General features: G+C 43.7%; 1 long non-coding RNA gene across 1 annotated transcript in view; it reads right to left on the bottom strand.

The window, feature by feature from the left end:
- Positions 1–392: 392 nt before the first annotated feature.
- The window catches only part of LOC309842734, a 28,760-nt gene continuing 16,998 nt past the window's right edge, over positions 393–12,154 (bottom strand). Inside the window, exon 3 of the long non-coding RNA XR_014299750.1 lies at positions 393–4,073. This is a non-coding gene — a long non-coding RNA (uncharacterized lncRNA). The remainder of the gene's footprint in view (positions 4,074–12,154) is intronic.

The following is a 12,154-nucleotide window of genomic DNA, read 5'->3' as shown; positions in this document are numbered from 1 at the left end:
ACAAATCTCTGTCAGATTTGCTTATAAACTGCTCTAGCCCTTTTGTATTTTGTTTCACTTTTGTAGGTAGATTTTAAACCACCATTTCAACTGTTAAAAAATAGCTATAGGTCTCTAATTAGATTTTCTATTTCTTCTTGAGTCAGTTCTGGTCAGTTTCATTTTTGTAGAGAACTGGATATTTCATCTAATTGTTCAAATTTAGTTGAATGACATTTTAACATTCTCTTTTAAAAAAAAAAATTTCTACTACATATGTAGTGATTTTCCCCCTTTCAATATGTCAATTTTATTAGTCTTTCAAAGCACTAGCTTTCTTTTTTTTAACGTTTATTTATTTAAGAGAGGGACAGAGAGTACAAGCATTTGGGGAGGGGCAGAGGGAGAGAATCTTTTTTTTTTTTTAAGAGTTTATTTATTTGACAGAGAGTGAGAGAAGGAGAGAGAGCACAAGCAGCGGAAGCAGCAGAGAGAGAGGGGGAAGCAGGCTTACTGCTGAGCAGGGAGCCCTATACAGGACTCAATCCCAGGACCCTGAGATCATGACCTGAGCCAAAGGCAGAGGCTTAACCCACTGAACCACCCAAGTGCCCCAGAGGGAGAGAATCTTAAGCAGACTCTGCGCTGCCAAAACCAAAAGTCAGACGCTTAACTGACTGTACCACCCCAGTGTCCTTCAAAGCAATAGCTTTCTGTTTTCTTGATCATTTCCATTTTAACTTAGTTTTCTATTTAACTTTTTTGAACGATTTTATTTATTTATTTGAGAGAGAGAGAGCACAAGAAGGGGGGGGGGGTCAGAGGGAGAAGTAGACTCCCCACTGAGCAAAGAATCTGACTCAGGACCCTATCCCAGGACTCTGGGATCGTGACCTGAGCCAAAGGCAGACATTCAACTGTCTGAGCCACCCAGGTGTCTCTGTTTCCTATTTAATAAATTTCTCCTCCATATTATTTCTTTTCTTCTACTTCCTTTGTGTGTATGCTATTGTTCCTTTTACCAATGTCCTGAGTTGGACCCATGGCTCATTAATTCTAGACTTTTTTCTTTTCTAAGTAAGCTTTTTAAGGCTTTTGTAGTTTCTCTCTGTAATTGCTCTGTAGCTTTTCCTGCATCAAACAAGTCTTGAAATATATTTTATTTTGCTTCTGTATTACCTAATCTTAGTTATATATAAGATGCTATAAATATGTATTTCTTTAAACCATTAGTTATGATTTATTCCTAATGTTTTTAAAAAGTATTGTAAAATTTCCCAATTTATGAAAATGAAAGTAAGGGTTTTTAAAGAGTAACTTTTAAAGTAAGTTTTCTTGTAGTTCAGAGGATGTGATCTATATGATACTGATTTGCTGTCGTCTGGGCTGAAACAAGATGGCTTCACGATGCCATCGGAGATCAGCATCCTTCCGTCTTTCTCTGTTGTCCTGATACAGCACTTCTATCACATAGCTTCTTTGTACTTCTCACTGTTTCCAGGAAGATGGTTTGCACGTAGCAGCTGTGGTACAACGTACCGTTGTTGCATAAGAAAGACCCGATAGCCCAGACTGAACAATCATGAGATTTGTCATGAAATCCATGAAGCTGTCCTCTCCCTCTGCTCATCAGCTTCTTCCTCCCAGCTGGAGTTCGGAAGCTTGGGCTCTCATGCCCCAGCTCTGGACCTCAAGGCCTGCCTCCAACATTAAGCATTTAGGCAATATTTGTCAAAGTCAAAAATGAATAATTAAAAAGGAATGAGAACACTCAGCAGGCTCCTCTTGCAAGCCCCAAACCAGAAACGGATGGCAAATGTTGCAAACAGCAATTCAATAGTCTTACTGAAGCTGCAGGGACTAGAACACGAGTGACTTACAGTCCAGGCAGAAACGTTGTGTACGGCATGGGCTGAGGCCAGGGAGACAATTAATTTCTAAACAACGACTTTCTGGAAGTCTCTCAACATATACATTCATGGATCTTCTGGCTGACCTGTCCCACGTGATTTCTCCATTGTTCACATCAGCCTCGCCTACTCAGAACACCAGCAACTCCCCACGGCTATTGTCCACAAAACAGATCTAGATGATTGAGCCAAAGGCACATGGGTATTGGGGAGGGGGAGACTGAGGCTTGGGGCAAATGATTCGATTGTATTTTGCAGGTGGTGTTTGGCTGTCCCCCAGCTGCCCCCTTCCACCTTGCACTGGCCAAGTGGACACAGTTTGGGTGTGGTTGTTCATAGATATTCCCAAAGAGCAATGACGATTCTTTTGGATTCCTGACCACACCATCTCTGTTGTGGGAGAACTACCGGGTGTGTGTTCAGGCCTCTCAATGAAGTTCTAATCAAAGCACTGTTTCCTTCCCGTTGTTGCTTTTGGAATGGCCTCGTTCTCTGAATCCAGGCTTTGACCACAGCACCTCAGCTGAATTTTTCCATAGCAGCTTTGGATTTCTGCCCCACCCCCCACCCCCATCTGCACGCCCCCATTTCCTCCCTTCTCTGTTTTGGCTCAGTGTGGTTCTTGGTAAAGTGGCTGAGAAGTAACAAACCCAAAATACCTTAAGTAACAAATGAGTCACCACACTTGAACCCGCAGAGCTCTGAAGATCGGCTGGATATGTTAGGAGATAAATAGCAGAGGGGGTGGCTGCCCAGAGAAAGAGAGGGAGAAAAATAGAAACTAAAGGAACAAGTTGGCAGAGGTGGCTGACAGCCGCTGAGTGGGTGGAGGGGGCGGGGAACTTGGTTGGCTTGCAAAGGTGAGATCAGCCCTGTGGCTTGTCACACCCTGGCTGACTCAGGCTCAGAGCAGGCCCCTCAGGAACTGCTAATACTGGGCTGTCTGGTATAACTCAGCTGGATAAGTCACCTGACTGCTCTCCTCTTCTGTTTACAAGTTCTGGGTCCTGGGGCTTGGAATTCTTTGTTCAGGTTGCTGCAAGGCTGCTAATCAGGGACACAATGATGTTGCTCCAGGGACATTCTCTTTCTGGTCATGTGGTATCTGGGTGACAAGAGTCAGGGTGTAACCCAATTGACTTCTTGGTACTTTTTGGTCGGTCGGGATTTTTTAGAATGCATTATTTTCCTAAGCCCTGATCTTGAAGTGTAAGAGTGGAGCTGGATGCCGGCCCAAGGCTAAGGCGGCGAGCAGGATGGGGGTGACCACGATGGCCGATGGCCAACGCTGGCAGACGCTGCTCCACCAGGATGGGCTTCGCTAAGAAGCCACAGGGGCATGTGTCCTGGTTAGGACATGACTCCTACTTTTTGACACTTATCTAAGTGGAAAAAAAGGAGAGGAGGCTGAGCCCTCGGAACATGTCTAATGGTCTGATTTCACAGGGATCTGGCTGGCCAGCCCATAATCCTTCTCGAAGACTCTCAAACTATCTCAAGAAGCCAGAAAGAAAAGCCACGTGCACAAGGAACAAGGGCCAAGAAGCACGCAGTACCGCTAATGTGAGACTCTAGAAGACTAGAAAAAGAAAAAAAAATGTATAAAATGTCCTCTGAGATAGGCTGTCTCAGATTAGGGGGATGACAGGATTTGCTCACAAGTTGTCTGGTTCTCGTTTTAGGACAAAACCAGGAAGTTTGTGGAGACTAGCTGAAGAACAGAGGAAAACAAATTAAGTTGATTTGGGTTTTTTAATGCCTGCAGCCAAGTTCCGCTTCAGTTGACCCTGCTGGGGGGCCTGCCTCGGCCTTGGGTTTCATCTCCCCAGCACTCCTGCCCCTATCCCGCATAAGTGCACAACCAGATGCCAGGACTTGGAAAGAGCAAAGCCTGATCTCAGAGGAAGTAGGGAGACTTAAAGCTAGGGACGCTTGGCAGCCAAAGAGAAAACAAACGCAGTCCCTGTAAAAAAAGACCAGAACTCAAGGGTTGATCAGGGCAAACTTTCTGATTCCCTTTAAGTTCCTAAAAAGTGTGATCTCTGCTCACTTTGACCTTCAACCAGCTGAGGCAAGGGGTGAATTACTGAATATCCTTCTTGGAAATGATGCAGGCAAATCGCCTCCGGGAAGTCCATATTCTTGGCCTCAGAAGTCTTCACTTCAAAACGCTTTTTTAAGATGCTATAATATAAACAATATATGCTCGTTATAAAAATAAACATAGACACAAAAAATTAGCCACAGTTCCAACACTCAAATGCTAAAGTGCTTCCTTCCACCTTTTTTACAGGCATAGATTTATTCTTTTAACACAGTCACTCTCATTCCGTATATAGAATTTTGTACACCGCTGTTTGCTAAATATATCTTACTGGCTTTTTTCCTGCTTTCATATGGAAAATTATGTTATTATTAATTACTATTATATATATATAACTCTGTTATATACATATGTAACTCTGTTATAGATGTAATATACATAATAACTCTGTTATTATTAAAATTATTAATTATGGTTACATAACTTTCCTTGTGTATATAAAATTAACTTAACCCATAGAGTTAACTTAATCACCCGCTCTGTTTAGGACATTCTATTTATTTCCTGTTTTTAAGACTGAGTGTTTATTTAATTAATGTACATAATTTAGAGATTTCCCCATCAGCCCATCACTTAGCCATGCAGTAAATTCTTCCAGTCTCTGGCTCTGTCACCTGAGAGCTTGAGGAGGTCCCTGTAGGACAAGACAACCTGTAGGAGCTGCCCGTCAGACTCGATGGCAGATCTCCCCTGTCTTGAGCTGTAAGGTTCATGGATTTCTGGTACAGGGGTCTTGAAGGATGTAGAAATTGCTTCAGGCAATGTCACTAGCATCTAGCTGTATATTTCCCTGCCAGATGTGGCCACGGTTCCATCTCCAGCTCCATATTTTCCTGCATCTTGGCAATAACAAAAAATACTTCCAGTAAATGGAAAGAAGAGTAAAATGGAGGATGGGGGCTACACTTGGTGTGACAAAGCTGAGGATCTCGTTTAAAAAAACACAGAGTGTCTGTCTCTTATTCTAACTTCTTACTGGAGCATTCTGATTTCTTTGGGGCTTTCCTGGTGGGGCCACTTCCTGGAGAGGTACGGTTTGAGCACCAGAGTTGGGGCGACAGAAGCAGAAAGAGTTGGCAGCATTCGGGATGGACAGAGTCAGCTGTGGGTCTAATTTACCATTTACCAAATAGCTCACGCTTGTGTATGGTTGTCATTAAATATTTCACGCGAATGCTGTATTCTTTCAAAGGCAAGACCTGTGTCATATAGAATATAGTTCCCGAGCATCATGGAGAACATGCTGCATAGCAAGCACTTCCTAGTGATTATTTCACTTAGGAATGTGAACAATCCCCAGCTAAGTGCTATTTTCCCCATTTTGCATGAGGCAAATAAACCGCAAAAAAGTGAAATAATCGTCCCAAGGGAAAATGGTTAATAAATGTTTGAGCCAAGATTAGAACCCAGGGCTAACTTCAAAGTCTGTGGCCTTTGCATTATATCATGCCACCTCCCTTGTTAAACCTAATAGATAAACATGAAAAATGAGTTCACACTCATTGATTAAAGATGGGGCTTTCCCTGAGTTCCGGAAGTCATCATTATGGACGGGTAGGATCCTTCCTAGCATTTTCTTGAGGCCCCAAGGACAACCCATGAAGACCAGGGGTCAGCCAAATCAACCGTGGATTAGGAGTTCATCCATCAGCGGATTTTTTTTTTTTTTAAGATTTTATGTATTTATTTGAGAGACAGAGAGTGCGGGCATGACTGCTGTTTTACACACATTATTTTATTTAACTCCGACAGCTTTCTTATGATATGATCATGGTTGTTTTTCAGAACCAGTATCACAGTGGCCAAATAATTTGCTTGACATCATATAACTTAGCCTATTTTGAAAATCTACGCTCTTTCTCCTCTATCATACATAAGAAGCTTCTAAGGCTTAAAATCTCCCACTGAGTAGGAAAGCTGATGCGGGGCTCAATCCTGAGATCGTGACCTGAGATCATGACCTGAGCAGAAGGCAGACACTTAACTGACTGAGCCATCCAGGCGCCCCCATAAGGTGGTTTTAATGACCCTTGGGGCCTCTGACAACGGGAGCCCACAGGGAGCTTCTTCCTCCCATATTTTTCCCAGGCCGGTCCTTGAGACTTATTATGTTGACAGAAATGGAAACAATTGATTTACTGTGCTTTTTAATACCTTTATAACAGAATGATTAGATCATAATGTGTTTTCCCACTAGACTTAAGTTTTGTAAAGTCAAGGACCATACCTGTCATCTTCACTGCTATATTCTCACTCCTAATACAGTGCTTCAACCACAGTAAATTCTCAATAAAATTTATTAAATGGATGAATGAATATAATATCTTACCAAGTCTGTGTCAAAGGTGTTGACCGGAGTTCAGGATGTTTCATGATCAACTCCCCAGGTATAGATGCGTTTCTTAGTATGTATCATCTGAATTGAGGTGGATTGATCAGGGAGGGTGTGCAATCAGCTTCTATTTTTTTTAAATATTCATAATAAAGTCTTGGCTGGGAAGCATGTAGCTATCTGATTTGGGAAGTGAGGAGTTTGCTTTCGCCCCTGCTCTTGCAGCATGGAGTGAAGATAAACATTCTCCTTTTCTCTTGTCCTTGATTCCTCAATCAAACTGGATCTATGCTAGGCTGAGGGAGAGAATCCCTCCTGCAGAGAGTGCTTACAGCATCCTGCTTCCTCCCCAGAGGGGAAATTTGGGCTGAAAGTATACATTAAGTGTCTTCATTAAGCAATTAATATTGTGCCCAAGAAACAAAAAGCAAGAACATTACAAGTGGATTTTGTCATAATCCTGCATCTCCCAAATGTGTAAACTCCAGGAAAGTCCAGATCTCCAGCAGGAATCCATCTGCTGTATTTCTGGTGTGATACTCTTCTGTTTATATTTGCTCATTTCTCTCACAGAGTGCCAGGAAAGAAAAAGTGATATTTAAAAAATTCATCTGCTAGTATTTATGCAAACACATTTCTCTCCAAGTGTGGGTTGAGCAATGTGAGTGGAGCAGACGTAAATGCCTCCAAGGGACCATAGTGTCACTTTAATAAAGAGAAGAGAAAAATACCTGTAAGAGTTAAAGATCAGAAGACAGCCACTGTCCTCTGAGTGGCCACACTCAATGGGGAGAAACCTTGGGTCTTCAGCCCTAGATCTGAAGGCTCATTTGAATCTGTCAGTGAGTCCACAGAGCTTCTCTATGCTGGAAGTTAGGAGATTATAAAAGCTTAAAATTCCTGATTGAGGATGTAACAGTAAATAATTATAAGAGAACATGTCACTGACATGAGGAGAAAGGGGAAGAAACTTCGGTTGAGCCTCAATTGTGTGCCAAACTTTTTTTTTTTAAGATTTTATTTATTTATTTGACAGAAAGAGATCACAAGTAGGCAGAGAGACAGGCAGAGAGAGAAGGGGAAGCAGGCTCCCCGCTGAGCAGAGAGCCCAATGCGGGGCTTGATCCCAGGACCCTGGAATCATGACCTAAACTGAAGGCAGAGGCTTAACCCACTGAGCCACCCAGGTGCTCCATGCCAAAATTTTTGCTAAGTGTTTCAGGCACATTATTTCATTTAATTCTGACAGCTTTCTTTTTTCTTTCTTTATCTTTTTAAAAAATATTTTATTTATTTATTTGACAGAGAGAGAGCGCAAGTAGGCAGAGAGGCAGGCAGAGAGAGAGGGGAAGCAGGCTCCCCGCTGAGCAGAGAACCCAATGCAGGGCTTGATCCCAGGACCCTGAGATCATAACCTGAGCCAAAGGCAGAGGTTTAACCCACTGAGCCACACAGGCACCCTTCTGACAGCTTTCTTATGATACGATTATCCTCGTTTTTCAGAACCAGTATCACGGTGGCCAAATAATTAGCTTGATATCATATAATTCAGGTTATTTTGAAAATCCAACCTCTTTCCCTATATCATACATAAGAAGCTTCTACGGCTTAAAATCTATTATAGGTGTTTGTTATCTAAATACTTAGCATTTTTTGGGGGGGCCTCCGTGGCTCAGTCAGTTGAGGGTCTACATTCAGCAATGATCATGGTCCCAGAGTCCTGGGATCGAGCCCTGTGTTGGGCTCTCTAACCCTCTGCCGTTCGGCCTACAGCTCCCCCACCTCTGCTTGTGCACACACTCTCTCAAATAAATAAAATCTTTAAAAAAATAAATAGCTAGCATTAGGAGATAGGCGAAAGTCAGAGTTCTTCATAAATGGTAACTTTGTAACCATCCTATGAGGTAGATGTTGCTATTATCTAATCCTCCATTTTAAGGATGGGGAAACTGAGTTTCCAAACAAATAAACTTGTCCAAATTAGAAGGAAATAGCAGAACCCAGTCTGTACCCCAAGTCTATACATTTATAAACACTGGACTACACTGCCCTTCCTTTGAGGAGCCCTTCTAAGCACATTCTAGAATCCCACTCTCCCCTTCACCACCCCAAGCTTACATTGATATATTACAGATAATATCCAGCAAACACAGCATTTCAATCCCTCTTAATCCCTCTTACAGCTCACATCCCAGAGGCCTGCCTGGAGGCGTCATGCCTCAGGCTGGTCAGGACTGTTACTACAAACTTGAAAAACAACCTCGGTCTTCTACACTCTTGAGGAGTTCAAGAACCCAGCACTCTGACTTCAGAGTTTCCCTCTTAGTACACAAACAGATTCCTCTGCTTGTGATAGAAGCTGGCAGGCCTCCTCTTCCAGCCACCAGATGCCAGGAGGAGTGGCAGGCCGCATGCCAGGCCTGGAGTCCCCTTACCCTTTCCTGACCTCTCCCATCCAGATCTCTGCCTGAAGGAGAATGAAATAAATTAGGAGAATCAAAGCAAGACAGCTCTTCCCCATTCCCTGTGAAATCCCTTGTTAGGACACCATGTTTAAAATAGCGTAGCAGCCACTAGAGCCAGCCTGGGGTCTGGTCTCCCAACCACAAACCCCACTTAGAGAGAAGCAAGCACAAGATGGGAAGAAACTGAAAGACTGCACCTTAACCCAAAGACACAGAGTTAGGCCTAAAGAAACTGTTTAAGTCTCTGAATGACTACATTTTAAAGCCTATTGAACTAAAATTAGTTTTTTCCCTCTTGCTACCCAGCAGGTGCAGGCTCCTAAGAGATATCAGAGTGATTCAGAGAGAAAAGAAACTATGTGTTCTTTACACATCTGAGTGGAGTGAGTAATTGCGAATCCTGGTTTACACATGAAAGGGTAAGCAGATGTGAGTTTCAGCAGTCAAAATCAAAAGCAGAGAGGCTCCTATGGCTTCATTCCCTCCCTTCTCCATAGCGGAGGGGGGTGGGATCCCCGAGACCTTTCTTTGAAGGTCTGGTCTCTCCCCAGTGAGGTCCATGTACTTATATTTAGGCAATAAAAGAACACGTTTGATGGGGTGCCTGGCTGTCTCAGTTGGTAGAGCATTCTACTCTTGACCACAGGGTCATGGGTTTGAGCCCACGTTGAGTGCAGAGATTCCTGGGGGTAGTGGGGGGGAAGAGCACATTCACTAACCTCAACCACCATGTTCAGTGTGGGTAAACTGCCTGTCCGTTTCTGGTGAGGTCAGCGGTGATGGTGGCATCCTCTGGGTCCAAAAGGAATAGAATGGCAGCCACTTTGTGGCCACCACAGGGGGTAAAACCCCCAACTGAGAATGAAGACCCGGAGGTTTGAAGTGCCCCTCATTCCCATCACAAGAGGAAGGTGCTGAAGACCCCCCTGAGGAGGAGGAAAGAGAGGAGTAAAGCTGTCATGAGAGGCTGAGGAGTTAGTCTCAGTTGGCCTCTCGAGGGTTAACACATCTAGCGGGTAGAAGGACCTAGTGCTCTTTGTGCAAGAAGTTTGCCCTTACTCTTTACATGGAAAATGTGAAAAAAAGTCTCTTCTTCTCCAGGTTCCAGAATGAGCCTTCCTATCTCTGTCCATCTTCCCTGATGATAGGCAGCAGAAAGTGTAGTTGATAGACCCCCAGGTTAGGAAGTTCAAATCCCAGTTTTGTCACTTCCTTCCTGTGTAACCTTGGGCCAGTTACTTAACCTCTCTGAACACCTTACATGTGTACTTTCATCTATAGAATGGAGAAACTAATAGTACCTTCCTCATAGGATTGTTAGAGAAATAAACAATACATATAAAGCCTAAAGAACAGTTCTTGGCACAGAGTAGGCTCTCATTCAATTTGGCGATGATTACTTTTCTGGCAAGGGTAAAACTAGTATGATTTTGCAGGTTCTTCTAGTTTAGGGCATCCCTCTCTTTATCGACAAGTGATGTGGGTAAACTCTAAGAGGATTTTTCAACAAATAAGTCGTAGACTATCTCCCTCCATAGGCCAATGACCTTTGCAGGGGCCTGCAGCCCACACCCTGGAAAAAAAGGTGTTCATTGAGACCCTTCAGTGAAAGAGGGTTTCAAAATGAGTTTGACATCCTAACCATTCATGTCATTGGACGTTCTGATAACCCTATTGTGTCAGAAGAGGGTATAGGATGATTGTCCTTTTCCTGCTGAAGGCTGAGTTCAGGACCAGGCCAGTCTTCATTCAAAATGGGTGCATCAGCAAGACAACAGTACTTACAGAAGGAATGTGGAGTCAGTTTTAAATGCTGGGTTTTAAATGTTGGTCTCTTGGCTTCCTAACAAGAGTGGAAGAGGGCTGTCTTTAAAAAATAGGGGGGTAGGAGGGCATCTGGATGGCTCAGTGGGTTAAGCCACTGCCTTCGGCTCAGATCATGATCTCAGGGTCCTGGATCGAGTCCCGTGTCGGCTCTCTGCTCAGCGGGGAGCCTGCTTCCCTCTCACTCTCTCTGCCTGCCTCTCTACCTACTTGTGATCTCTGTCAAATAAATAAATAAAATCTTAAAAAAAAAAAATAGGGGAGTAGGGTTGGGGGATGGGGTAGCTGGGTGATAGGCATTAAGGAAGGCATTTGAGGGGCACCTGGGTGGCTCAGTCCTTTAAGCATCTACCTTCGGCTCAGGTCATGATACCAGGCCATGGGATGGAGCCCTGAGTCAGAATCCCTGCTGGGTGGGGAGCCTGCTTTTCTCTCTTCCTCTGCCTGCCACTCTGCCTACTTGTTCTCTCTATCTCTGTATCAAATAAAGAAATAAAATCTTTTTTTAAAAAAGCAAAAAGGAGGGCACTTGATGGAATGAGCCCTGGGTGTTTTATGCAATTGATGAATCACTAAATTCTACCTCCAAAACTAATAATATACCATATGTTAATTAATTGAATTTAAATTAAACAAATTTTTAACAATATGGAGCTAATAATAGCTACATAGTAGGCTACGGTGAGGGAGAATGAAATGATTTCTATAAAGTGACCAGCATAGAGCTGGCACTCAATGTCAGTTCCCACTTCCTCTTCTTCCACTTCCTGCTGAGATACAGTCAGCCTACTACGTGGGGAGGGGGCAGTCATCAAATAATGCGTCAGTTTATTTTCCTCCCACTTTTCTGCGGCAAGAGATCATGAAGATGGGAGGAAACAAGCACCCATGCTTCTAATCTTCTCTATCTGGTGAAAATTGTCCACCTTTCTCTTCCAGTACTTAAAAAAAAAATCCAAGTCCAGCTGATACTGAATTTATCTAGCTACTCTAAGATCATCCTGTGCAAAAGTGTCCTGTGGCTCTCCATTAAGGTGGAAACAAATAAGGCCTCAAGAAAATCTACCCCAGTATGGCCCCTCCCAAATTCTGCAGGATATGCACAAATCCAAGAGGCCTGGACAGGTGAGGCCAGCGGTCAGTCTCGGCCTCAGCACCATGATGCTTCCTTATCAAGGGAAGAGGTCATACATGGCCTGCTAGCTTCTTCCAAGAGTTTGAGGACAAAGCTGAGTGGGTCACTAGTCCCCTCCAGCTGCATTAATTCACAATCATGGAGCCCTTTGTCCCTCCTCAGATCCATTCAAGCACCCAATCACCAAACTCACTAGCGTTCCATCCTATTTCCCCACCTGCTCCATTTTCTTCAACCACCAGAGAATTTTTCTGAGGTGGAGCAGAGGCCAAAAACCCAGGACACCTGGGACAAGAGTCATCTTAGCTGCCGACACACGCAGGACCTGACATGAAAAAGTAACAGCTGCTGAGTGCAGAAGCCACTTCCCAGAGAGGACAGAGGTACCCAATGCTGGGTTCCTGG

The sequence above is a fragment of the Mustela nivalis genome, assembly GCF_964662115.1.
Source record: "Mustela nivalis genome assembly, chromosome: 10".
NCBI lineage: Eukaryota > Metazoa > Chordata > Mammalia > Carnivora > Mustelidae > Mustela > Mustela nivalis.
Note: the sequence above shows the minus strand (reverse complement) of the source record. Positions and strands in the feature narration are given on the sequence as shown.